This window comes from Humulus lupulus, chromosome 7 (assembly GCF_963169125.1).
Source record: "Humulus lupulus chromosome 7, drHumLupu1.1, whole genome shotgun sequence".
Taxonomy (NCBI): domain Eukaryota; kingdom Viridiplantae; phylum Streptophyta; class Magnoliopsida; order Rosales; family Cannabaceae; genus Humulus; species Humulus lupulus.
The window spans coordinates 20,263,334-20,289,297 of record NC_084799.1 but is presented as its reverse complement, the minus strand read 5'-3'; the positions used below and the strand labels follow the sequence as shown (position 1 = coordinate 20,289,297).

The following is a 25,964-nucleotide window of genomic DNA, read 5'->3' as shown; positions in this document are numbered from 1 at the left end:
CTACATTTATCTGTTAACGCCACTGTTTCATAATCACCCATCTTTCTCTTATTAGAGAGAATCTCCTTCATAAACTTTACATAGCTGGGCATCTGCTCTAATGCTTCTGCGAACGGTATATTAATATGTAGCTTCTTGAACACCTCTAAAAACTTTGCAAACTGCTTATCCAAATTATGCTTGCGAAGCCTTTGTGGGTATGGAATTCTAACATGGTGCTCAATAGTCACAGGTGGAGTCTCCTCTTCTTTCTTAAGGTCTTCAGTAACCTTTTCATCATTAAACTCCTTTTTTTCTTTACCTTGTGTATTTCCTTTCTGACCTTCTTGTTCTTTTGCATGATTCTTCTTTGGCCCCTCATACCTCGTTCCACTCCTCAAAGTAATAGCTTGGCACTGTTCTTTAGGATTAACTTCTGTAGTGCTAGGCAAATTTCGTTGAGCTCTATTAGTCATTAAAGTAGCCAATTGCCCTATTTGAGTCTCCAAACTTCTTATGGACGCCCTGGTTTCAGTCATGAATTGGTTAAGTACATCAGGTTGTGGTTCAGCTGGTTTTATTGACATTGGGTGAGGTGGTCTATTTTGTGGTTGATAATATCCAGGTGGAGGGTTTTGGTGTGCATATTGCTGTGGATATGGTGGCCTATTTTGGGCAGGTTGATATTGTGGCTGAGGTGGAGGATAAGGTTGTAGAGTATTTTGATTATTAGACCAGGAAAAATTAGGATGATTCTTCCAAGCTGGGGTGTAAGACATGGCATTGGGGTTATTAGGTTGTCTTTTGTAATTTCCTATAGCTTGTACTTCTTCTATGGGCATGTTATTCATATCTATAGCAGGGCATTGGTTGGGTTGATGGGTTGTACCACACATTCACAAAGGTTTTGAACTTGCATAGCTTGAGATGGGAGTGTAGTATTTTGTAATTGCTTTGTCAAGGCTGCTACTTGAGCTGTAAGCATGGATATAACATCCAATTCCATCATTCCAGCCACCTTCTTTGGTTGTCCCCTTTCAGTTGGCCATTGGTAATTATTCATCGCCATCTTCTCTAATAGCTCATATACCTCATTAGAACTTTTACTCATAAAGGCACCTCCCACTGCAGCGTCTATAATTGTTCTAGTCGTTCCATTCAACCCATTATAAAAATTATGCACCAGCATCCACTTTTCTATCCCATGGAGTGGACACTTCCTTAACAACTCCTTAAAGCGCTCCCAAGAATCATACAGTGACTCTCCATCCAACTGATAAAAGTTATTAATCTCACCCCTTAACTTTGCAGCCTTTGCTGGAGGAAAAAACTTGGCAAGGAATTTCTGAGCTAACTCCTCCCATGTAGTGATAGAATTCGCATGTAAAGATATCAGCCAAGTCTTCGCCCTGTCCCTTAGTGAAAATGGGAATAACCTCAGTCTTATAGCATCATCACTCACCCCATTCATCTTGAACGTTGCACATAACTCCAGAAAATTAGCTATGTGTAAATTGGGGTCCTCCGTTGGCATACCTCCTAACTGAACAGTTGACTGAACCATCTAAAGGATTGCAGGCTTAATCTCAAAATTGTTGGCAGCAATTGTTGGAGGTCTGATGCATGAATGCACTCCTGTAATAGTAGGAAGTACATAATCTCTCAAATTTCTTGGTCCTCGCTCCCTTGGAATTTCTGTAGCCCCTTGACCATTATTAGCACCGTTCCCAAATTGTCAGCCATGGTAAATTCCAATTTCCTTTTTATTTTCCGGTTCTGTCTGCACGTTCTTTCAATTTCCCGATCTATTGGTATAATCTCCTTTTGTCTATTGCTTCGCATATACCAAAAATTCCTGGAACACAATAAACCTTGATCCGAATAAATGTTAAACAAAAAAATAAAATAAAAAAAAGAAAACAAATCAAATTAGAAAAAAATTAACTTTATTGATATTAATAAAAACAGTCCCCGGCAACGGCGCCAAAAACTTGATCTCTTTAAAATTAACACGCAAGTATACGTGGTCAAATCAAGTAATATACGATACGTAAAGTGTCGATCCCACGAAGACTGATATTAATTACCAATAATTAACTTCTAATTCTAATTGATTTAAATAATAATTTCAGAATTATGAGTAAAATAATTATTACTAAAATTAAGGAAACTATTAAGCACTAGAGAAATTCAGACATAAAAATATGATTTAATTCAATAGATTTAAATGTTAGGGCTTTAGTTTCATCAACCATCCACTTATGATTTCTAACCAATTCTCAATATTTATTTATTCTATTGTGATAGCAAATTACAACTATATATTATAGTCTTGCTAGGATCTATAATTCTCTACAACATATTATTTCCTACATCTCTGTGGTAAATCAACATATTGCAGGCTTTAAGCATGTAATCCCTAAACTACACAATTCATAGAAGTACTTTCGTCTAATATAAAATTGTGATTATCTACCTATAGTATAATTAGCCTTCTCTTTTCAGAGCATAGGTTAAAATCATATAAACATGTAAATGGTGATCAATCATTCACAAGCATTAAGCATAAGATAAATAATTCACAGTAGGAGAAAGAAATTCAGAAAAATTGCATTAAGAAATCAAAAGCTTCAAGAAGAATCCACTAACACCCTAATAACAAGATTAGTTCAAAACAAACATAATGCAATCAATCAAATTAAATATAACCATAAACTCAAGAATAAAGAAATAAAGAAGAGATCAAGAAATCAAACTCTCAGATCTTCAATGTTCTCCCAAGTCTCTAGTAATTTCTCCACATAAGAATTAATGAATAATCCCTAATTAACTCTTAAAAACGTATTTAAAATAAAAACCCTAAAACTAATTTTCAAAATAAATGACGATTTCGCCCTTCTGATAGCCACGAAAAAATACACGCGCCCCGGCCCTGGAATTTAAGCGCTGCGGCGCGCCTCTCTGAATTTGCGAAAACACGGTCTCTCACTCCAGCAAGCGCCGTGACCCTTCACCCATGCGCTGCGACCCTTGAAAATTCCAGAAAATGACTCTCTCTGTTTTTCCCTTGCGCTGCAGCTCTTCATGTTAGCGCCGCAGTCCTTCATATTGACCCCAAAACTTATTCCAAAGCTCCAAAATGAACAAGTATCTCTGCATATGAATCCTCAACTGTCTTCTTGTCAACTTTTAGCATAAATTTCCCAAATTGTTATGATTTTTCATTCATTTCCACAACTCCATGTTTCCTTATTCTATTTCCTGCAAACATACCAAAACAAGCGTAATACTGCATAACATTCCACCAAATTGACTCAAACTTACCCTAAGCACAGGTTAACAACTATGCTAAAAACTGACTCATCAGATAGTGATTAAACATAGCCTGAATCTTACATCCATTAAGGGAAATTTGAGGTTTTCATTGGAATATAATGGAATTTTAATTTTAAATCTGGCTATTTACCAGATCTTTCTTTTTTATATTTGTGTGGTGTCCGAACACGGTATTACAGAAATGAAATTGATGATTAACTTGTTTATTATAAGTGTATATTGCCTCCTCATCTGCACCTTGAACATGCTTCTTTTTATGTTCTATGATTGACATATCACTAACATTGCGTGGAGACGAGTCAGATGAAATGCTTTACAACATGCTCCATGTACACGAAACTTTCCAGATAAAAGGACAACCCAAGAAGAAGTCATTACAACTTTTCAATGGGAGGATTTGTTGATGCGGATTGGGCTCTTCAACGTATAGAACTTGAACTAATGTAATAAAACATAATTACACAATAAATACTTGAATAACTATCTGAATTTTCGTAAACATTATATTAAATGTTATCAAGTTTAATCAGTTACTTTCACTAATTTTTTTGAATAGATAATAGTATGGACTACCAAATGACCAACTAATTTCACTATTTGGTCCCCAAGTACGTGTGCCATATCCAGGGTGACTACTAATTAGATAAAAAAAATGACGGTCTTTTTTTTTTGGGCAGAGGAAACATTCCTCCTACTTTCTAAAAGGTGCATGTCGATGAATTACATTGATCATAAGATAGGAAAATGGGATGAGTACATTCATTGGTGAAATTCTTTTAGTGAAAGCGGTTAAATTTTGAGCTAGTTAACATGTAACTTAACCCATATTGGGCAATTATATTCATTAATGCATCTTTCACAAGCATGGACGTGCTTTTTCTTATAAACGTCTTTCTTTGTAAACATGGTTTGGTTAATTGCGTTAAAAGCAATTTTTATGTTTTTTTAAAAAAAAAAAAAGTACCATGGAATCTCAAGCCAAGCATTTCTTTACTGAGAAGCTGAAATATATTGATGACGATATATTACATATAGAAGTCAACAACCCCACTACATATATATCATTTTCCATTATCTTCATCACATTACCAACCTAGAACGGGGACTGTTGTCCATGCAACTTAAAAAAATAAAAGAAAAACAACTAAATTTTTTGTGACCACTATAACAATGTTCACGTACTAATATATAGAGTAGTGTAGCGGCGAAAACAATTTCAAGGGAATGTGACCTTTTAACTTGGCATATTCCAATTTTTTTTTTCAAAAATGACACTACAGAACAAAAGTTCATCCAAAAGATATGTTATAGAAAGTTCTTTCCAAAGTTTTGACACTATTACACATTAGGCGAAGCGAAAGGAAGACCAGCGCCTCCACCTGCCTCAGATTGCATGGACACAAATGTATTCACTAGCATCCTCAACTCGTGCATCTCTCCTTTCATGGAGCCCATAGCCTGTTCCATGGCATACATCCGCATGGAGAGATGGTAGATGCTCTGGTTATGTTCTCTTTTTCGATCCTCCAAGTCACCCTGCTCATATGAAAACTTTTGCATGCATGCATTAGTATTAGTAATAACCTGATGGTATATGTTGGCAAACATGCCATTTAGTGTGTTAAGAGCCTCCAGCCTACTTGGCACCAAGCGCATGACGTAAAGACCATCTCCTTCTACTGGATGTGCCCAGCTATTTGGAGGATGAATAAAGTCTCCATTACTTGCTGCAGAAGTTTCCCACTGGCTTGAGAATTGAGGTGAGGCAAGGAAGTTCATGGTGGTCATTTCGTTTTGTTGGATTTTCGAAGTGGGGTGTTAGATTTTTATCAGGCTCACTATATTTTTTTTAAATGGGACTACTCTTATATAGAGGTAAAATTGTCATGTTTACTATCCTTTTTTTTGGGAAATTATCTATTTTTTAAACACGTGTATCTTCTTACTGGACCATTTGTACTTCTTTATATGTGTTGGGGAGGTCACTTATATAGACAACGTGCCATTTTTTTTTCTTTTTTTCATTTTCATTTAAGAAGAGTGTATGTACACTCCTTAAAAATAATTAGTGACATTAATTCATCAGTTTTAATATACTAGGTAAAAGCAACATGCAATGCACATGTACCTGATAGTGACTTGCTATACCAAGTTATTATGTTGCTACATCATCATAATTGTTATTATCCATCTATGAGTAGTAACCATTGAGAAGTCTTCTATATATATATTTATATGACAACATGACATATATATATATATATAAAATACACAAATATTTAAAAAGAAATTAATAGTAGAAATAAAATAAGAATAGACAAAGTCATAGTGTTCACAATAGTATATATGCATCAACTATTTTTAGTTTCTAATATATCTCTCAATGTCCTTTTATGAATTTGATGACGAAGAATGGGCCCAATCACTTGATAAAAAATTATAATATCACACAAATTTATATAATAAATAAATTATATGTATGCATTTATTATTATTAAATAAATATGCTGTAAGTATTTAATTTATCATAAAATATCTTTAAAAATCATATTTTAATTTATTTATTTTTGTTTAAATTTATATTTGTTCTGGTATTTAAATTTGGTTAAATTTTATTTAAGTTATTCAATGTATGGTTTTATTATCTTTAAATAATCACCATTGTATAATATCTCTAAAATATCTTATTTTAATTTGTTTAATTATTTATTTAGTTAATTTTATTTAAGTGTAACTTATGTATACAGTCTACTGTTAAATATTAGAATATTCGGATAAATATAAGAACATTCCGTTAACTAGAATCCCAAAAAAATAAAAAACCTTTACATTTTTCCTTTTTAAAAAAAATATATAAATGCCATTACATTTACTTAAATCATTTAATCATTACAAATCCTTTATTTGCTCTGTATTGTGATTACGTAGATGAGGAAAATTGAGCAACGTGGCACGACTTATCAATCCATCCATATGACCAATGTTTTATTCGATTGCTTGCAGGAAACCTACGTTCTAAATACATTTCTAGATTTTATGAGTAGGGTATCATAGTGAACTACAACAATGTGTAAAAGCATGTAAAATATTACTTGAGTAGGTGAGAAAATGTCAGTTGTTGTAAACAAGTCGAAATACAATATCCTGGTTGGATAGTTATACTACTCATTGGTCTACTAGTTACATTATATACGCACGTGGTGAGGGTAAACCCTTAATACTGAACTAGCTTCTTTCCATGTAATGTGAATGGAAGGATTCTTTTCCCTTTTTTTTTATTGATGAAGACATGTATGGAAGGATTTTAAGAAGAAAAATAAAAAAAATCGATGACAAACAAAATTTTATCACTTAGAAAACCATTGCATTGAACGTTTCAATATTTTATATACATGGTTGTCTTCAAATACTGATATGTCATGTATCTGCATATGCACAACTTAATTTTATAGTAATAGTAATTTATCCGATTTTTTGTCGATATACGTTGGTTTCTTGGATTATTTAACTTGGAACATTCATACAAATATTTTTCAGAAGATTGTCACCTTACCTATATCCAACTTTAGTAGTGCAATGTAATAAGTCATTGGACTATTGAATTAATCCTTTAATGGATAATTATATAAATAGTTAATCTAACTGGTATTAGTTTAATATCAACTTACATCTTCATGTGAAATTTAAATTTAGTAATGGAAACAAATTATGTATGTGTTCATGTGATATCAGTGTAAAACAAAAACACGATCTAACTATCTACGGCATGTGTTCATGTGATAATAATTATAGTAACAAATTTAACAATTTTCTATCCTCAGTAGTTGATAAACATAAATTTTTAAAGCAATGTCACATCAAAATTATAATATGCAACTAGTGCAATTTAATTAGTTTAGAAAACATAGAATCGCCACTAGGAAATGTGGCAACTTCCCAACAAAAAGTTAAGATATCATTATAGAAAAATAACTATGATACCATTCAAACACATAAGATCATTATAAAGAAACCATTGGGGAAAATCATGGAGTCTCAGCGTTACATTAAAAATTGAAATATTGTCTTCAATACCTCTAACATGAAGCATTGAGTTAGTTTTCCCCTGGTGAGCGAAGTACAATAAATTATGAAATAGTTAGGGGACGCTTCCCATTCGGATGGTTGGACATCCTATGCACGTGACCACCTTCTCCTTCTGAGGTACCCTCAACCTGTCTCTTCATTCTGCCATTGTCGGGATTTTTTTCTCCAATAACTGCAACAGTAGATTGTGAATATCCTCCACTTTCCACATCATATAATTTTCATACAAAGTCTGACTCAGGCGACCGGGGTGGACTTCTACCAATGGAATAAATTGCTTTGAGGACATTGTCCACCTTCAGAACTCGTCCCAACTCCTTTGGAGTATAACTTCTTATTACGGGCCCTGCCTGTGCACTCAATAATACAATATAGTTTGTTTAATTTTAAAAATGTTGCATGCAACAGATATAATAAAAATTCCATGAGTGTATGTGTATGCTAATAAACAAACCAATAATCTGGCCCACTAAGGTAGAAAGTATAATTTTATCACCCTAGTAAAGATGAAGGGAACTTGTAACTTTGTTACCTCTTTTTTCCCTATCATCCTGATGGATTGAGGTCTTCCATTGTTCTTCCTTTCCGATACGTTTCTTTTTTTCTTCAGAATTTTCAGATTCGGAGGGCAGGGGGACAAAAATTGCCTTCTCACCTCTATGTTCAATCACTAGGGACTCTCGCTTGTTCTTCGAGGGGACTCTCTTGGAAGAAATGGTGGTTTTACGCTTCTTCAGTGGTGGGTGGACCATGCAACCTTCCACGGTCATGTTCTCATGTTGGTAGGTGGATAAAGTTCTATATTCATTAGATGACCCTGAATAGGTGTCTGATGAATCCAACCATTCACTTGCTGCTGGTGACTCTGGTGGGGGTGACTCCACCGTCGATGAGACCCTACGAATTCCCTTCCCTATCATTACAAACTCACTAATTGAAACTATTGATTTTTCTTAGGCTTGTGTTATGTTTGGGCCCTTCCAAAGCTCTTGAGTGGCTTTCAATTTTATACTGGTAACTATAGTGCCCTAGGCATTGGACTATAATTGTTCTCGATGGCATGCAATAGTACTACCCTATGCAAAAAAAAAATTAAAAAAATATAAGCTTCGTCTCCACGTGTTGTGTCTGACCAACAAAATTTGGTACATGTAATGTGCCAAAATAAAATTTGATTAATTATGTTAGTTCAACTCACAATTTCGTACATGGGCAAATTTGATACCCTGTCATTAATTAGTTCAAACTCACAATTAATTATACATGAATCAATTCTTAATCAATTATACATTGCAAATCTAACATCTTTTTATCATAAAATCGTTTTTGGAATGTTTAACAAAATTATTACTTGTATATGAGAAGGTGTTTCAGGTATTGTTTAAGCGAAACTTTTAGATGATGATGTTATATATTTAAAATTTACATGTGGTAGCAAATGTGTGTTATGACTAGTCAATTTTCTTGTGCTGGTCGATTGGATATTTTAACCTACATTTACTATTTTTTTTTATAAAAATATCACACTAATTGTATTTTCCAAATAAATTAGATCAAAATTAAAATTCTCCTTCTAAAATTTTTATTAAAATAAAGTCATAGAGATATTAATTGGATCTCAATTTATTTTTATTTTAATAAATGTGTATTTTTACGCGTACAATATTTTTTAACCCAAAAATAAGAAACTATAGTAAAAAATTCAAATCATTAAAATAACTAAAAAGTCAAAATTTCAAATGTTAAAGAATTAAAAATATACGATCAAACAGTATTAGTATCTTAATACATTTTTAGTTGTAACATATTTTATTAATACATATTTACTTGTTACATATTTTCTTAATACAAATTTAGTTCTATTTTCTTAATACATATTTAGTTGTTACAAACCAACACTGTGCTTGTAGGGCCTATTCTATATTCTTCAAGACTCATGGCCCTATAAGGCACTTTATAAATGGATATCTTTTATAGTCATTATTCTCTGATGTGCAATTTACATAAAAAAAACAACATTCAATTGTATATTCTCTCGGGCATAACCCTATCGACCAGCGCTCAACACACTATTGTTGTAACGTCTCAAATTTCCAACTTACACATTGTAGTGTTATGTTCTTTCCAAAACATTAGCAAAGTAGACAAGATCAGATGTATTTGTTACATCGGACAGGACCGATATTGACAGTTGATAGAATAAGTAAACATACAGTTATCTTCTATTATACTCATATCATATAGTTGACCGTAGGTCAATTCACTCTCAATTCTTGGTGATTAGTATTCAAACTTATTGTATTATTTGAGGTCGTTCACTTGTTCGTTACCAGCTTACCCTGCAGACTAGACCATAACTCCTTTTATAAGCCTTATTGTAATTTTCTCTTTTTCTCTTTGTATCTATCTCATGTGTTGAGAATTGCCCACTCTAGTCTAGGTGATCCTAATGATACTTTGGAAGGCTGTGAAGAAAATTGAAGATCGGGTAATGTAACGCCCTGGTTACCCCAGAACAGTTACGGTGAACCAGAAATTTGACTCGCTACCCGAGTCCCTTGGTTAAAAACGTGTTTTAAAGTGTTATTAACAGGCTAAGGTAGAAAACCAATCAAAAGGAAATGATATATTTTATTTAATACATAAAACTGTTCATGGGCCCATCAAAAACTTTTACAAGTTATTTACAACTCAAAATGGTCATTATTGTTTCAAATTTACAAACCCGCTGACCTAAGCGGTAAAAATAGGGTAAACCCCCTAGTTCCTTAGAGAACTCCTTGGCCGTGGTGGTTAAGCGGCCACTTATGTACACAGCACCACCTAAGCTCTCCACTCAAGGCTGGGTGAGATTTTCTTTCCCTTTACCTGCACCACATAGCACCCATGAGCCAAAGCCCAGCAAGAAAACACAATTTAGCATGAATATAATATCAACAATGATCATAATAATCATTCAGGACTTTCAGTCCAAAATATAGGAGTGACAATTGGAAAAGTCACTAAAGTGGGTTCCGTTCACATTAGCCATGCGACGATAGGGTCACCAGGGATTTATAAATAATTGAACCTTTCACTAGCTTAAACAGGATAGGTGCTCGATGACTAGTCACCAACATAACCTACCTCATGACCATAGAGTCATAACTATGGGATTCCGCTCCCTAGCCATGTGACAAGCTGTCACCTAGGCCGTAGGCCCTGGCTCTGAGTAACTAGCTTAGACTAGTCAAGCGCTTATAAATTTCATCGACCTTAGGGTTGGTCCAGCATTAATGCTTTAGAGTCATTCAACGCTGATATCGATTAGATCTAATCTTTAGTCGGCCCTGCGTTCATGATGCTTATGCCATTCTCGGCTCTTAGGTCCATAGTACGCGACCAGTGCCGACCCTAACTAATCAGTGCCATACACAAGTAAACAACATTCGCTAGCATTTAATATGCAATCAATATCCACGTTTATCAACCAACATGCCTCAACAACAATCATGCATGTCATATACACAGGGTGTAGTTTTCTTACCTCTGGTTCGAGCGAGAAATATAATAAGAACAACTCCTGAGAACAATCGACTGTTTGATTCCTTAGCGGTTACCTAATCATAACCAATTATAACCTCCATTAATGAAAATCAACAATAAAGGGTCTTAACCTAAACCCCACTCTCGGGACCTTGAAACATGCCCACACGGTGAGTAGATTCGATCCCGGGCCTTAAGGATTGAAACCTCGAGCCAAAAACCCTTAAAAACACTCAAAATGGGATTCTAGAGGAACAGAGTAGCGCTATAGCACTGCTCAATAGCACCCCAGCGCTATACTCAGAACCCCAAACCGCCCAACAAAAATCCTGTGTAGCGCTATATCGCCCTCTGATGGGCGCTGTAGTGCTACCCCCAGTCATAAACTCCCCTGAAATCTCCTCCTTCAATTCCAACTCGATTCCAATGCTTCCAAACCTCATTTTTGGTGCCAAATAAACCCAAAAACCATCCTCACATACCCCAAGCATCACAACCACAAGAACCGTAGCCAAAACTCCGAAAAAAACCCATCATCCAACCTAGAAATCTCAACTGAAAACCTGAACTAAAACAGGGCAATCCAGGGAATTTAATGGCTAGAAACTTACCTCAAGCTCAGATTATGATGCTCTTCAATGGTGGAACACACTCCCAAGCTCACAAGACTTACTTCCCAAGCTTGAATCCTCAAGTTAGGCTCAAAAATCCAAAGAAAACAGGAAGGAAAATAGGTACGGGAGAAGCTTTAAACTATGCTTTGTTTTCACCTCTTTCTACAACCTTCAATGGCTTATATCTATCCTAGGGTGAAAAGACCAAAATACCCCTAGGTTTAATAAGGGTTTCTAAAGGCTCCCAAGGGCAAAATTGGTATTTCCTACCTATCTCGTTAATTGTAATTAACGCTCTCCAATTCCCGCTATTCTCAAACATCAATAATTCATATCCCGTTACCCTTTAATTCCCAAAAATGCTCTAATCATTAAAATCACCCCGAGACTCACCCCGAGCCCCGAACTTAAACCTGTTATGACTAGACCACTAATTAATATTCATAGATCGTCTCATGTCGAATAGCTCGAACAAACCCACATTATAATGTGGTCTCAACAATATGTCACCGACATGCATACAAATATACAATTATGCCCTCAACGGGCCAAATTATCAAAATACCCCTGTAATGAAATGTGGACCCACATGCATGCATTTAACATCATATTATAATATAATTCACATAAACATGCATATTATCAGTTAATGACATAATTAAACAATTATGGCCCTCCCGACCTACTAATCCAGCCATTAAACCGCATTAGGGATTTCGGGGCATTATAGTTAAGTTTCTAGATAATACCCTGTGACAAAAAGGATACAAGGGTTAGAGAAACTGAAGGAATGACTCATTCATTCCGCTGCGTATAATGTAAGTATTCTTATCATTATTTATCTTTTGGTATTTAGCACATTATCGGGATATTGGGTAATGGGAATAAATATTTGATGATAAATTGCTAGTTAGCAAGATGTGTTGAGAATTCTGGGAATATTGACTGGGACATTCGCTTGGGTCCTATATCTATTATTAGAAGATCAGAAACATATGGTTTATGGGAGTTATATTATTACATGATGATAATTGCATGCATGTGGGCCTATATCTATTATTAGAAGGTCATTTTCGTAATTTTGGCCCAATGAGGGCATATTTTTATATTTATGTGCATGTATGTGATATTTGGGTGAGACGACATTAGCATGTGATTATGTTTGACGTAAAATTCATAATGAGATTCCTAAATAGCCTTCACTAGTAAAGTCAATGGTACACTATGAATAAAGAAATAATTAAAGGGTAAAAGGGTAATTTGATTCCCACTTAATTATTAATCATCAATAGAGGATTAACTTGTATGTAAAAATAGTAGAAATGGACGTTTTATGGTTACAATAAATTACTCAGTAAATATTGGTTCAAATTAATTCTGCAGAGTGTAGTGTTGTATTTATAGTAGAGTAATCATGATATTAATAAATATGATAAGTGAACAACTGATTGAGTTTTGGTTAATAATTTTTCTATTTAATGGAACTTGGAATTATTGGTCCATAGGTCCCCGGGGCAGCGCCATCAACACTATTCATATAGGAAGATCGAAATATATACGAAAATATTGAAGGATTCTTTATAGGTTACCGTACGGTAAATCATATAAAGTTGTTTATATAAAATTTTCTGTTATATACAATACTACCATCACCGCAATTTTCGTTGCGCAATAGGTACAAATCTAATGAAAACAACTGAAAACATAACAATACAAATTGATCTTAATTAATAAATCTGTCATAATTTTTCTTTTCTTCTCTAAATTACACAACTCTGTGAAAATATCCAAAATTGACCTGGTCAACTTGGTAATGTGCTAAATACCCCTTGACTCACCCCGAGTCAAGTATAAATCCCGTTGTGACTTTCCCACTAGCTTACCTCCTACGATCGTCTCGTGCTGAGTAACCCTAGCATAACCAAATAATAATGAAGCACCACATACATATCACATATATGCCAAATATGCCCGAAATGGCCAAAATATAAAAATCACTCAATTAATCAGAAATGGGTTCACATGCATATTTAATACCACTAAACATGCATATTATCATTTAATAATATAATAAATCAATTATGGCCCTCCTGGCCTCCTAATCAAGGTCTTAAACCTTATTATGAATTTTGGGGCATTACACTTATTTAATGACCAAAACATTATACTAAATTATAGTATTTAAATGGGAATCCTTTCTGGCAGTGAGAGAGATTTTTTATAACGAATAAATTGTACAAGATAATAACGACTAATAAATTGTAAAATATGTTTATAAATTAAAGTGAAATACTTCGTCTTTATAGTTGTGTTTATTAATACAACCCTCATTTTGTGATTCAACTATGCCTTAACATAGAAAATGGGAGTAAAAATTGTGTTTATTGACTGGATTAGGGCCATTCACATTTCATTGTGTACTCATCCACAGGTGTACATTTATTAAAAAAAAAATCTCAAATAAAGAATAAAAAAGTTTAAATAGTAAGCCTACTTTGTCCAGCTAAAGTTCTGACTATTTATTGCTACTCCCATTACTAGTTCATTTCAAACTGTTTACATATCATCTATAGCCTACTGTCTAGGGGTCATGAAAATTTTAAAGTCGAAACCATGTAGTGTATCTTCTTTGATTGACTAATTTAAGATATGGAAAAGAAGGAAGAGAGTTTTTGAAAGAGTGCATTGTCATTTATTGCAACATATCATTAGTAAAATCAACTTGGAGCCGTGATTATCAACATGTCATATGTACAACTAATATCGTAACACGTGGTCCACATCCTCCACAAGGTAGGACCCACGCGGAGCCACTTATTTGGCTGATCACTCTATTTGAACATTTAAACGAGCAATTATAATGCACATTATTGCTTTTTCATTAAGAGAGCCCGTTTATATAATGCATACAAGATATACTTAAGGTTATACCACCAATTGACATATGAACATGTTACCCTATTATTATATGTAAATGCTGCAAGTTTAATGTTATTATTACATTAACAGGGAGGATTAAAAGCGAATGAAATTTTGGGAACAAAGTGAAGGCTAATGATAAAATAGTACGCATGACAGGTGAAGCATTAAAGACGGTTCATAACTCCATTCTTTTAGTGTTGAAGAGCTATTATATAGGATCATAACAACCAAACTAATAAACAAATTCAGTTAAATAAACAACTCTGGAACCTACTTTAGACATCTTGTTTAGTTTGTGGTTTTCAGGTGAAGAGTAATGGCAAGTAGTGAGGAGAACAACTTAGATAATGGAAAGAAAATGATGCAACTAGAAGTAGAGATACAATTTGGGACCACCTCATCCCATGATTCGGGCAACAACAAAATGAAAGTCTGCCTTGCGATAGAGGGTTCATACTCTCAACAACCAGACATGGATGCCATAGTCGAAAATAGTGAAGGGGTTCAAAATCTGGAAGAAGATACAAGAAACACTTATGAAGTTTTGGATGAGCTTCGTGAGGCCATCGCCGATCTCACCATCCGAATGTACAACATGGATGCAGATGGAGTGAATAGAGCAGACATAGAACAGATGGCTGAGGTGGCCGAGGTAATAGTGGTTGATCTTGCGGAACTCAATGCACGTGTATTAGGCAACAAACTATGATCTGGTTCAAAGTAAGACTAACTTTTGAGTGGTCTATAAGTAGTCAGATGATCGCCCATCCCATCCGTGGAATATATATTTACATCATCTTTTAATGGATCAAATCTCTTAGTAGTAGATTTAATTTTGGGTAATGCTCATTTGTTTAGTAAATGTCTATTACATTATCATATGCCATGCATGCTATGAAAGTTTTAGACTTTATTTGTGTCTGTACTGTGTAATGAAAGAATGGTTTCTAATTTGGACGTGTGTACACAAAACCTTGCATTCCAAGAAACTAGGCGTAGCACATAATTAATCATGGAACAACCAACTTAGCTTATTTAAAGGGGATTATTTATTGTTCTCTCCAAAATATATGTGGCAGCATTAATGCTTTAAAAATATGGTGCTTTGATCTATCATATTGAATGGTTTTTTTGGGTTTCAGTTTGTACAACCATGTTTATTCCAAAACAATGCATGTCATACACATTTTATAGACTTTTCCCGTTATTTTGTTTTTTGTTTTTGGATAGGAAAATTAAACTCATTTATGAAATCTAGTGCGAAGGCGAGATCGGTATGGCATTTTGAAGCCGTTAAAGTAATACTAAATTATTCCTGGATTTTGCATTACTCAGTTGAGTTAATGAGTTAAGGGGAACTCGACCCAAAATTTTTGTTTGAAAAAAAAAACCACAAGAAAAAGTGAGGGGGAAGGATTTTGTAACAGTGCTTCTAGATTATTCAGTTTTACAAATCAATAAAACTGTATTTTCATTCATGTAGATGTTGCACCTATGTCAATGCATCAACCTAACATTTGAATTGGAAGCCTAGTACAAAGAGGAAGCTTGTCCAATATGTTTGACTGACTCCTACTTAGGCCTATAGCGTACAATTCATATGAAAAGCCATGATTTAAGTTGACATGAACACCAAAACACACTATAGGCTCTCAAAAAAATTGTAGAGGTGTCTAGGGTAGGCAAGTACACGTAACAAGGTCCCTTGATTTATTAAATTTATTTTTTTAGGTTAACACTACATAGAACCAAACACTGAGTTACCCAAACCCCCTGAATCTGGTCCTCACCAAAGTAAAACATCATACAATACGAGTTAAAATGAAAGTAGAAACATGAACGAGTCTTGCAAATTTGATTCTCACTCAGAACATCCGACATGGCGATGTCATCTGATGAATCCATAGACTCATGCAATAAGGAGTTCCAAAACACTGCCCCAGATTATGTCGCAACATATAGAGCAGAGGTTGAAGGACTATGTCGATCCTGGGTTAGAGTGCTGCCTAAAGACCCTTTAAAATACATTAACGGGTTGATAGGAGAGCTTGATCAAGGTGACTATGAGATCTGCCATCTTAAAGTGGAAAACCGGAAAAGGGATGAAGAACTAGCTGTTCTGCACAAGGGTTATGGTGAGATTCAGAATGCGTTAAGAGAAGTTCAAAGACAAAGAGATGTTTTAGTATCTCAATTGACAAATAAAGAGGAGCAATGGAAAGCCTTATTCAAACGCTTCCAACAAGGACTGGGGGAGCCGAAGGCGGAAGTTGTAAAGAGCTACAGTGACTTCCTTGACCTCCGTATTGGACAACTTCTCCCCACTGCGGCAATGGAGGAAGATTATAGTGGCGGTTGTTGTTGACTAGAATTGTCTGTCTTGCTTCTTAATGTATGCTTTAATTTTAGTTTTATTGGGTCCATCTATGGAGACTTTCTACTAATTTGCTTTTTAAGAAAACTTTGGATGTTTATTATCAACTTGTCAAGTTATTAATTTAGGATTATGTGTGTTTTACTTATAGGAAGTTAAGTGTCTACTATTTTGGATGAGTATGCTTGTTTGGGATTTTACTGTTATTGTTCATTTTGGAAGAAAGTAATTATTGTAAGTTAGGATTTTTATCCTTCATCTGGAATGGTGGCTGGCGTTGACTGAAATCAAAATATTATATAAAAGAATTTATACTGGTCATGACCAAATTACTCTGATTGAAGTGGATTCTAAGAAAGTATAGACTATTCTACTTAAACAAATTAAACAAAAAACCATTTAATACACCATATAGTACGTCAGTTATAATGTGTATAAGTAAGAGATGTAACCTACACATAAAATTGAATGTGGTTGTTTATGGTGTGTTTTTATAACATATCAAAAATCGTAAGATTCCTTTATTTGAATCCCATTTGAATATAGAAGTTTCTGGTGGGAAGGATAAGAAGTTTTTTTAATCCAATGTTTAACACGTTTTTGGTACTTGACCCATACTGGGATACCTTCCCTAATACAAATATGATAGTACTTGATCTTAATGGTAGTAACCTTATATTTGGTCTTGTTACAAAAGAGGATTCATTAATGTCTTAAAAAAAAAACCACATGTCATTTCAGCAATAATTGTAATTGGAAATACAACTGCTTCAGTGGTCCTATGAGAGGACTTGTTACGGTTTCCAAATGCTCTGAATCGACACAGTCCATCATTAAAATTGTCGTATGGCTTTAGTTGATGTAGAGAAGCCTTTTCACCTACACACACACACTATCCTCTACCTTTTCTATTAGTTGTACCTCCCTCCACATTTGCTCTCTCTCACCCTAGTTTTGAAACCTCTAGTTTCCATTTCTCAGAACAAATGGCTAAAAAAAAACACGAAGTATAAGGTTCGAGCAAGCTGGTTTGCGGGACCGAGTAACTGTTGGGATTCAGTAGACAGTTCTTCCTCATACTCTAGGGAATATGAATGACCTCCAAAAAAGGAAACTGGTTCCGGGATGCTTGCGGCGAAGCGGCGTGGTCGAGGGAATAGGTCCATCTCTGTGAAGATGGTTACCAACCCTGGTAAGAAGGTTATGGTTGAAGTTTCAAGTGAATTCGACGATGCCAAAGTTAAAGATCAACATTTGGAGAATAAAAAGCGCAAGAGGAATGAAATCCATGAGCATCGAAAGCGAAAGGGATGTATGTTTAGTATGTATAAACTTAGATCACTGATATATAATAAATTGTTTTACATATATAATTTCATTATAAATTTAGTAATTTTAAATAAATGATTAAGAAATGTGTTTGATAAATATTGTGTTCGCCGAGACCATCACGTCGACATTGACATATCTTATAAATTGATATCTTCGGAAATTCTGTAAAAAAAAGTTAAATTTATCTACCATAGAGATTTTAGGAAGACCAAATGTCCATGTTAAAAATTTACGAATACATTTTATACCCTGATAACATGATATAATTGGTTCTTTGGACAGACAAACCCTCGCAACACAGTGGGTCTTTCTATCCGTATGGTTGCAACACTTTAAGTGATGCATCCTATTCCTATGAATCTGCACAACATTCGGAGCCGATGCTAATTATTGGGCGACAACTATTTCAACAAATACCATGTCCAGACTAGATGATATTTCAGAATAGAAAATGCACTTTAACGACAAACTTGGTGGCCTATGTGATCAGATGGCAACCTTCTTTGGCACTGATACTCCAATTCACGGTGCTCCTCCACAACGTCGTTCTACAAGAATCAACAAGGGTAATACAAATTAATTCGATGTAGTTAGGACTAGTACTTTAAACACCATTGCCTAATGTTTTGTGAATCATGATTTTTAAGGGTGATGGTGGTTGATTACTTTTCATGGTATGTGTTAGTGAAGAATGCACTCAACCTTACTCCTCTATGTGAATTTGCGGGAAGTCTGAAGAATTAATATTTTGGCGTGATGGTTATAGTTTGTTCTATATTCATTATTTCAGTACTATCTTTGTTAACAAAGTCCTTAAATTCTAATCAGATAATTAAGAGATTGGTGGAAACTATATTTTAAATATATTCATATACTAATCTATTAGTAAGAAAAAACCTTTGCCTAATAAGGAATTCAAATTTTCAATGTTGCATCACAATAGTAGTATGATAGAAAATCATGCTACAACATTATGTAGCTTAAAACAAAGAATAAGAAAACCTCTGATATTCTTACATAATGCAGGCCTAAGTTTTTTAACTGTAAAAAAAAACTAAGAGGTAAATAATAACTACAATTATAATATACCAAATTATTTAATTGCAAAAATTTTACGAGATTATGCAAAATTAATAGGTACACTATTAAAATTTCCATTTGCAAACTTAAAAAGTGGACTAACCTTTATTATCATAATATCCTATTTTGGCCCATATATAGTTTACTAGGATTTGGAACTCCCATATAGTTTACTAGGATTGATTTACAACTAACCAATGAAAATGTTTTTCTTTTGCAAAGGTGTTAACTCTCAAATACTAACACTATTGTAGAATTCAATTGTAGATTGAATGAGTAGCAAGGGTAGAAAAATTAACAACCACAATCCCAAACCTGCTAAATATTCTCCACCCTGGAATAGCTTACTCTTCTTTTCTTGTACTTATTTAATCATTGCCAATATCTCATTTGCTTTTTCTTAGTTGAAAATTTCTCAGAAGGTGCCAGTGTGACGGGAGACCGACACTCCTGTCTGACACCTCCAATGCGTCCTTCCTTCTTTATTTGATCCTTATGATGTTAAGTGGCGTTTTTAAAAATAGTTGATATTCGGAGGTTATTATCTGCAGCCAACAACTCCAATGACACTTCCAGACGTTCCGAATATGGGTCAAACTACTAAACACAATAATAAAGAAAACAACATCATCATATAATTCATCTTCACCATGAACCACATTTATACAACAAGTTTAAATGAAAAACCAACCTCGTCACACATATTTATTCCTTCAGAAAACTTGCTCATGTACTTTATAAAAAAAACACCACAATCCTCCATTTTGTATAAATTACTGACATACTCTTGAAGATCCTAATCCTCCATTTCTATCAATCCACTATATCAATTTATCAGTTTCACACTCAGACCAGCACCAAATTGGACATAAGCTTCTGTCTACAAATGATTCATTGCATTGCACATGATGAAGGTAGAATACCTAGACATTGTAACAACAAAATAATGAAAATCATCTAAAATACATTAAAAATCCTGGCATACACATTATAAAGGTTATCTACACAACCAATTTGTAAGCAATTACTCTGCTATGGGCCCTCCTTGAACTCCTGCATCTATCACTCAACAAGTTCAATATGATTTAGATGAATGTAAACTAGATTTTTTTTGTTTTTAAATTGTTTTGATTGGATTGTTAAGACTTTTTTAATTATTGACCACTATCTTTCTAAAAACTAGTAATGACATTCATCTATGCATAAATTAAATATCTAAATAGCTAATATTGTGTTTTAAATATAACATTGTATTAATTTTATAAAGTTTTGTAATTAACTTGAACTAGAACTGAAAATTGAAATTTATTGGCCAAAATGAACTGACAATTAATGATCATTTTTAAGTGTAAGTTTAATATTTTCTTTATGTTCCGTAAACCTTTTCGTTTGAAATAAGAAGATTACCAAATTACCATTGTAAGTATAAACATGATTGTAATAAGAAGTCATAATAAAAATTAGAAACATTCTTTATACAACCTTTCCTTTTCAATTGAGAATGAAAAATAAATAAACAAAAATTACAATCATTTCACATAAATACATGATTTAATATCATTAGTAAAATTGGTAATTTTAATTTGTTTTTATTTTTAATCAAATGTGGTTATATAACTATTCAATATAGATCGGTTCCCTACCAAATATAATCAGTATGTTAATGGTATATTGGTGTAAAGTTCTTTTTTTATTATTATTCTATTAATACTTTCTGCGACTATATGTTTATGTAAAGTAAAATTAAAAAATTTCACCAATTTCAATTTAAAATTTAACATAAATAATGGAACGGTTATATGCCTACCCACAAGTTATTATGAGTGTGAAATATGATTTTATTCTTATTTAACAAACCTAAAAATGTATTAGAAAAAAAAAAGTCGACCAAACCAGGGAAACTGTGTAATGGGTGTGTGGAGTAGTTAACGAATTGTTGAAACCCTAAATTTAATTTCTTTTCAATCATTGTCGTCTCTTAAAATGACAAATACAAAACCAATTGATCAAAGTAAACTACGACATCGTATTTTGGAAGTAGTGTAAAATAAAATGCTCACTTTCCTCAATTATGTTGAAAAAGTGGTTTGAAAAAAAAAAACAATCATATGATATCATACGAAACTCGTATTTTTTCTTTTTTAAAAAACGGTTCACTTATTTTTTGTGTTTGCTATATTTAAAGTTTGTAGATTTTTTGTACAAAAAACATCGAAAACATTGTGAATAAGGATGCTCAAGCAATTAGCGTAAAGTATGATAGCACAAGTTAACCAAATTTGGAAACAATAAAATTAATTTCATAGTAATACTAATACTATTAGTGCTACTAACCACTCCATCATATTGTAAATAGTGTCCTTGTTCTACACACCAACTATGTTTATTTTAACCTCCTTCCTTATTCTCAAACCCCCTGATATTAATTTCCCCTCTACAATTAGAGCCTCTCAATAACCTATATCAGCCCAAGATCATTGAAACACCTATTACGCATAAACTCTACCTCCTCCATAAAAGATCTCCACTTCCATTGAAAGGTTTTCTTTTTTTGTACTTGTTGAACCTAACCCAATATCTCCTCCGCTTTTTCTTAGTTGAAAATTTGGAACAACGTAACAATTTCTCTGGAGACCGACAATGCTCATTTTTATCACCAATCTCTCCTCCTCTTACTTCATCCTCATGGTGTTTAGTAGCTTCTTCGAAGATAGTACGCCTTCGGAGGTTATTATCTCCGACCAACAACTCCAACGAAAGTGTTAGGCGCTCCGAATATGGGTCAAACAACCAAAAAAAAATTAAAACACATAGTCAATCATATTATACGATTTAAAATATTTTCACTTCTTAATACTTTCAAATTGAAGACCAACCTCTTCACACATATTTCGTCCTTGACAAAGCATTTTCATGTATTTCATGACAAATACACCGCAATCACTCTTGACGCTCTGCTGGGGTAAACTAGGACCAGGAATTATCATCAATTTTGAAAATTTCCATTTGGGACCAAAATGAATCGCTAATTGTGATGAAAACAAATCATCAAGCACTCCTAACTAAAAAAACAAAAAAAATTGTAAATAAAAAAATATATTCAATTTAACACAAAACAAATAAATTAAATAATTTACCAGTTCAAGCACTAATCCCTGCTTATGTATATGTAGTCTCAAAACGTCTGCAGAATCCCAAACTGTAGCAATTTTTTTATTTAAATTAACTACAACCAATATCCAATGATTGTTCATGATGTCCATCACAGGAACAACTGCCTAAACAAGTTTTAAAAATAATCGTTACAACCACGACTACATAGTATAGCTCTACTGCTGACAATTTTTTTTTAAATAATTGATTTAACTCCTCCCTACCTGTTCAATCCACACAATCAAATCTTTCCACGATTCTTTTTCTCCGCCTTCACACCACTTAACAACCAGCTCACAAAAAGAATCTCGCTTGAGCTAAAACTCAAATTAAAAGCTAGTCAAATATCTCAAAACATATCTCCTTCTGTTTACCCCAACACATTTATAATAGATATAATCAAAAATAAAAATACATGTCCTGGGAAAAAACTAGGGAGAAAGAAACTTCCACCAAACTCCTTGGCCAGTAATTTTCTCAAATTAATAAAAAATAACAAACTTGAATAGTCATCAATTATCTAAGGAAAAAAAATAAAAACATTAATTAATAAAATAATTTTTTATTTTTAATATACATAACACTATCAAAATTTTTAAAAATACGACAAACCTTACGATCAACATGACACTGCGGCCTTAAACTTAGGAAATGTAGCCTTTGAATAACAAAATGTGGGGTCTCCACTAACAACTCACTTAAAATATAAGAAAATACATTAGAAAAAATTAAACGAAAATGTTGATTAAATTTATTCTTATTCAATGTATATGTCAAAATATACACAACATACCTTCCTCTTAGCTTAGGATGAAACATGTATAATGCCAAACAAAAATCTTCTTCGCGCAACGGATGACTTAAATGGAAGGCACCGACCTTCAAACATTCACTACTCTTATACAACGCGATCATATTACTAAAATTTGACTCCAATAAACTTGACACAACACCTCTCCTATCTTTCACCCTCTCAACTCGCTCTACTTTGTCAATATTTTCATTATGTTCTGTATACTGAATATCAATTGCAACAAAATCTTTATGGGTACTGCCTACTAAACTTCTAATATTTGACTCCATAATCATAGGATCAAAATCCCTCGAATCACTACAATCATAATTTTTTTCCACGGTACCTACATCCATGCATCTAAAGTTAACACACTCTTTACTACATTCCTTCAACCCATTCAACTGAAATTCTAAGCAAATTTTCTCCAAATTTTCAATCCGACTACAAAGATGAGATAGGCTACAAACAACTTTGTCTATATCGAATACACCTACTATTTCTCGCATCATTATCTAAAACAGGAAAAAAATAAACGTATTATTCACTACACTAAAATAAATTAAAAAAAAAACCTCGCAAGCATAGTTCGTAAAAAAACTAACATACCCTCGAAGATCCTAATCCCCCGTTCATTTCAATCCACTCTATCATACGATTAGATTCACACTCAGACCACCACCAAATTGGACATAAGCTTCTATCTACAAATGATTCATTGCATCGCACATGATGAAGGTAGAAAACATGCAAATCATCAAAAAAAAAAATGCCAAAATTGAAAGTACTCAAAAATGAATTTAAAAAATTATAAATTTATTCTACTTAACCATTCATTTACCTGCATAAAGTATAAGCACCCAGAAATATATTTTCAACTCTTTTTTTTTAATGAACTCAAACCCGTCACGAGATACTTAAAAGACATTGAAGCCCAATTAATTCTTCTCACACTAGCTAAGTCCTTCAGCGCTAATATTGGAGCCTCAAACTCTCGACTGACATAATTGGTTGTGCTAGGCATCAAGAACACACCCACGAAAAATAGCAAAAACTGATGGACAAACTCCATCTCAGTATTCCTGTTACATTTCAACTTCTCTTCCAAAGAACTTATCAATATTCGCTCCCCATTACAATTATCAAATCTGAAATCCAATAGGTGTTCTCCCCCATCATAAATACCAATAATATATGAAAATAAATGGCTAATCATTTCATACACTTTTCCATTCACTCTTAAACAACCATCACCTACATTGAAATTCTCCACCAACCACTGAATTAGTTTGCGTTTCAAACTACATTTCTTTAAACCTAACAAACTACCAAATCCAATTTCAATAACTAAATTTTTTTGCTCGCTACTAAGCTCACTGATTACAAATACAACTCTACCCGGGGAGCATTGACTCCAAATAAATGATGTCTCTCCATCATTAACTTCATCACTTCTTTTCATTATAACTGCAACAGACCTAGCATTCATACAAATCAGATCTTCTAACAACATACATAATTTATACTTGCAAATCAAATAAATTAAACAAAACAAGAGAGATATAAAGTGACAATTAAACAAAAATTTCCATAGAAACTTTTTTCCATTACATTATCCTCCAAGTCAAATTAATAAAACTGATACACCGATTAAATAAGTCTCATCATTATGATAGATATTATGTCTCTATATTCAATCAAAATGTAGACGTAAAAATTATTATACATCTAATACAAATTTAAGCAAACCAATTCAGGGCAACAAATATATAATTTTTAAAACTATGCTCATTCACAACCCTAACCAACATCTAAAACACTAAAATATCCACACTCCATATCACAAGAAAAGTGAACCAAACACAAACTCTTTTTTTTTTATACATACATATATATATATCAAACACAAACATTTTCAAAACTACCTACAAATCAATATATGCCCAATGGAATGCAAACAATGGAACAGTCATAAAGCAAATATTTCATGTACTTTTATACCCGTTCGTCACTTCATAAGCCGAAGATTAGTGAAAGCTCCTTCAGTTCACTTGATTTCAATCTGAAAAGTCGTAAATGGAAACAACTAACTCCATCTTCAAATCAAACCATTAAAACGAATAATAGCAGTAGAAAAGGTTGATAGTAAAACATTAAAGGAAAGATTTAAAAAAAAAAAACAAAGATCGCAGACAACAAGCAAAGAATAACACACACACACTTAGGAAAGGGAAGATAAAGCAAGTTACTCCCCATAAATATATCATAAAAAAAATAATGGCACAACAAAAATGAAAAATGCAACTGGTTACCAATTTCACCCCATTTTTTACCCTTACTTTTGATTGACCAACTCTTGACCATTGTATTCCAAAAATCAATGTTATTTTACTATCCAACGACCCACAAGGTTTTGAGTCATGTAATCCCTCAAAAGAAACTGAGGGACTACATAATTAGCCAATATATGTTGGAATGAGTAAGTAATTGTGACTAATAATTGATTTTATTATTAGTCACTTTCTGCAGCATTTTAAGAGTTTTCTGGGTGCATCTAGTAAGGCAACGGGTAACATTGATTCTCAAGCTATTGGATATGGTTCGGTGTTGAGTAGTGAAGCCCAGTTGAGTTTGATCAAGCCGTTTTCTGTCCATGAGGTTAAAGCAGCTATGTTTAGTACTCATTCTCTTAAAAGCCCATGTCCGGATGGTTATGGGGCGGGTTTTTTCAAAGCGTTATGGAAGGATATTGGCAAGGAAATATCTCTGG

General features: G+C 33.5%; 1 non-coding gene across 1 annotated transcript; it reads left to right on the top strand.

Moving 5' to 3' along the window:
* The first annotated feature begins 1,178 nt into the window (after positions 1-1,178).
* Positions 1,179-1,285, top strand: LOC133792880 (small nucleolar RNA R71). Its single transcript, XR_009874351.1, has one exon. It is a non-coding gene; the product is annotated as a small nucleolar RNA R71 (small nucleolar RNA).
* Positions 1,286-25,964: the final 24,679 nt, after the last annotated feature.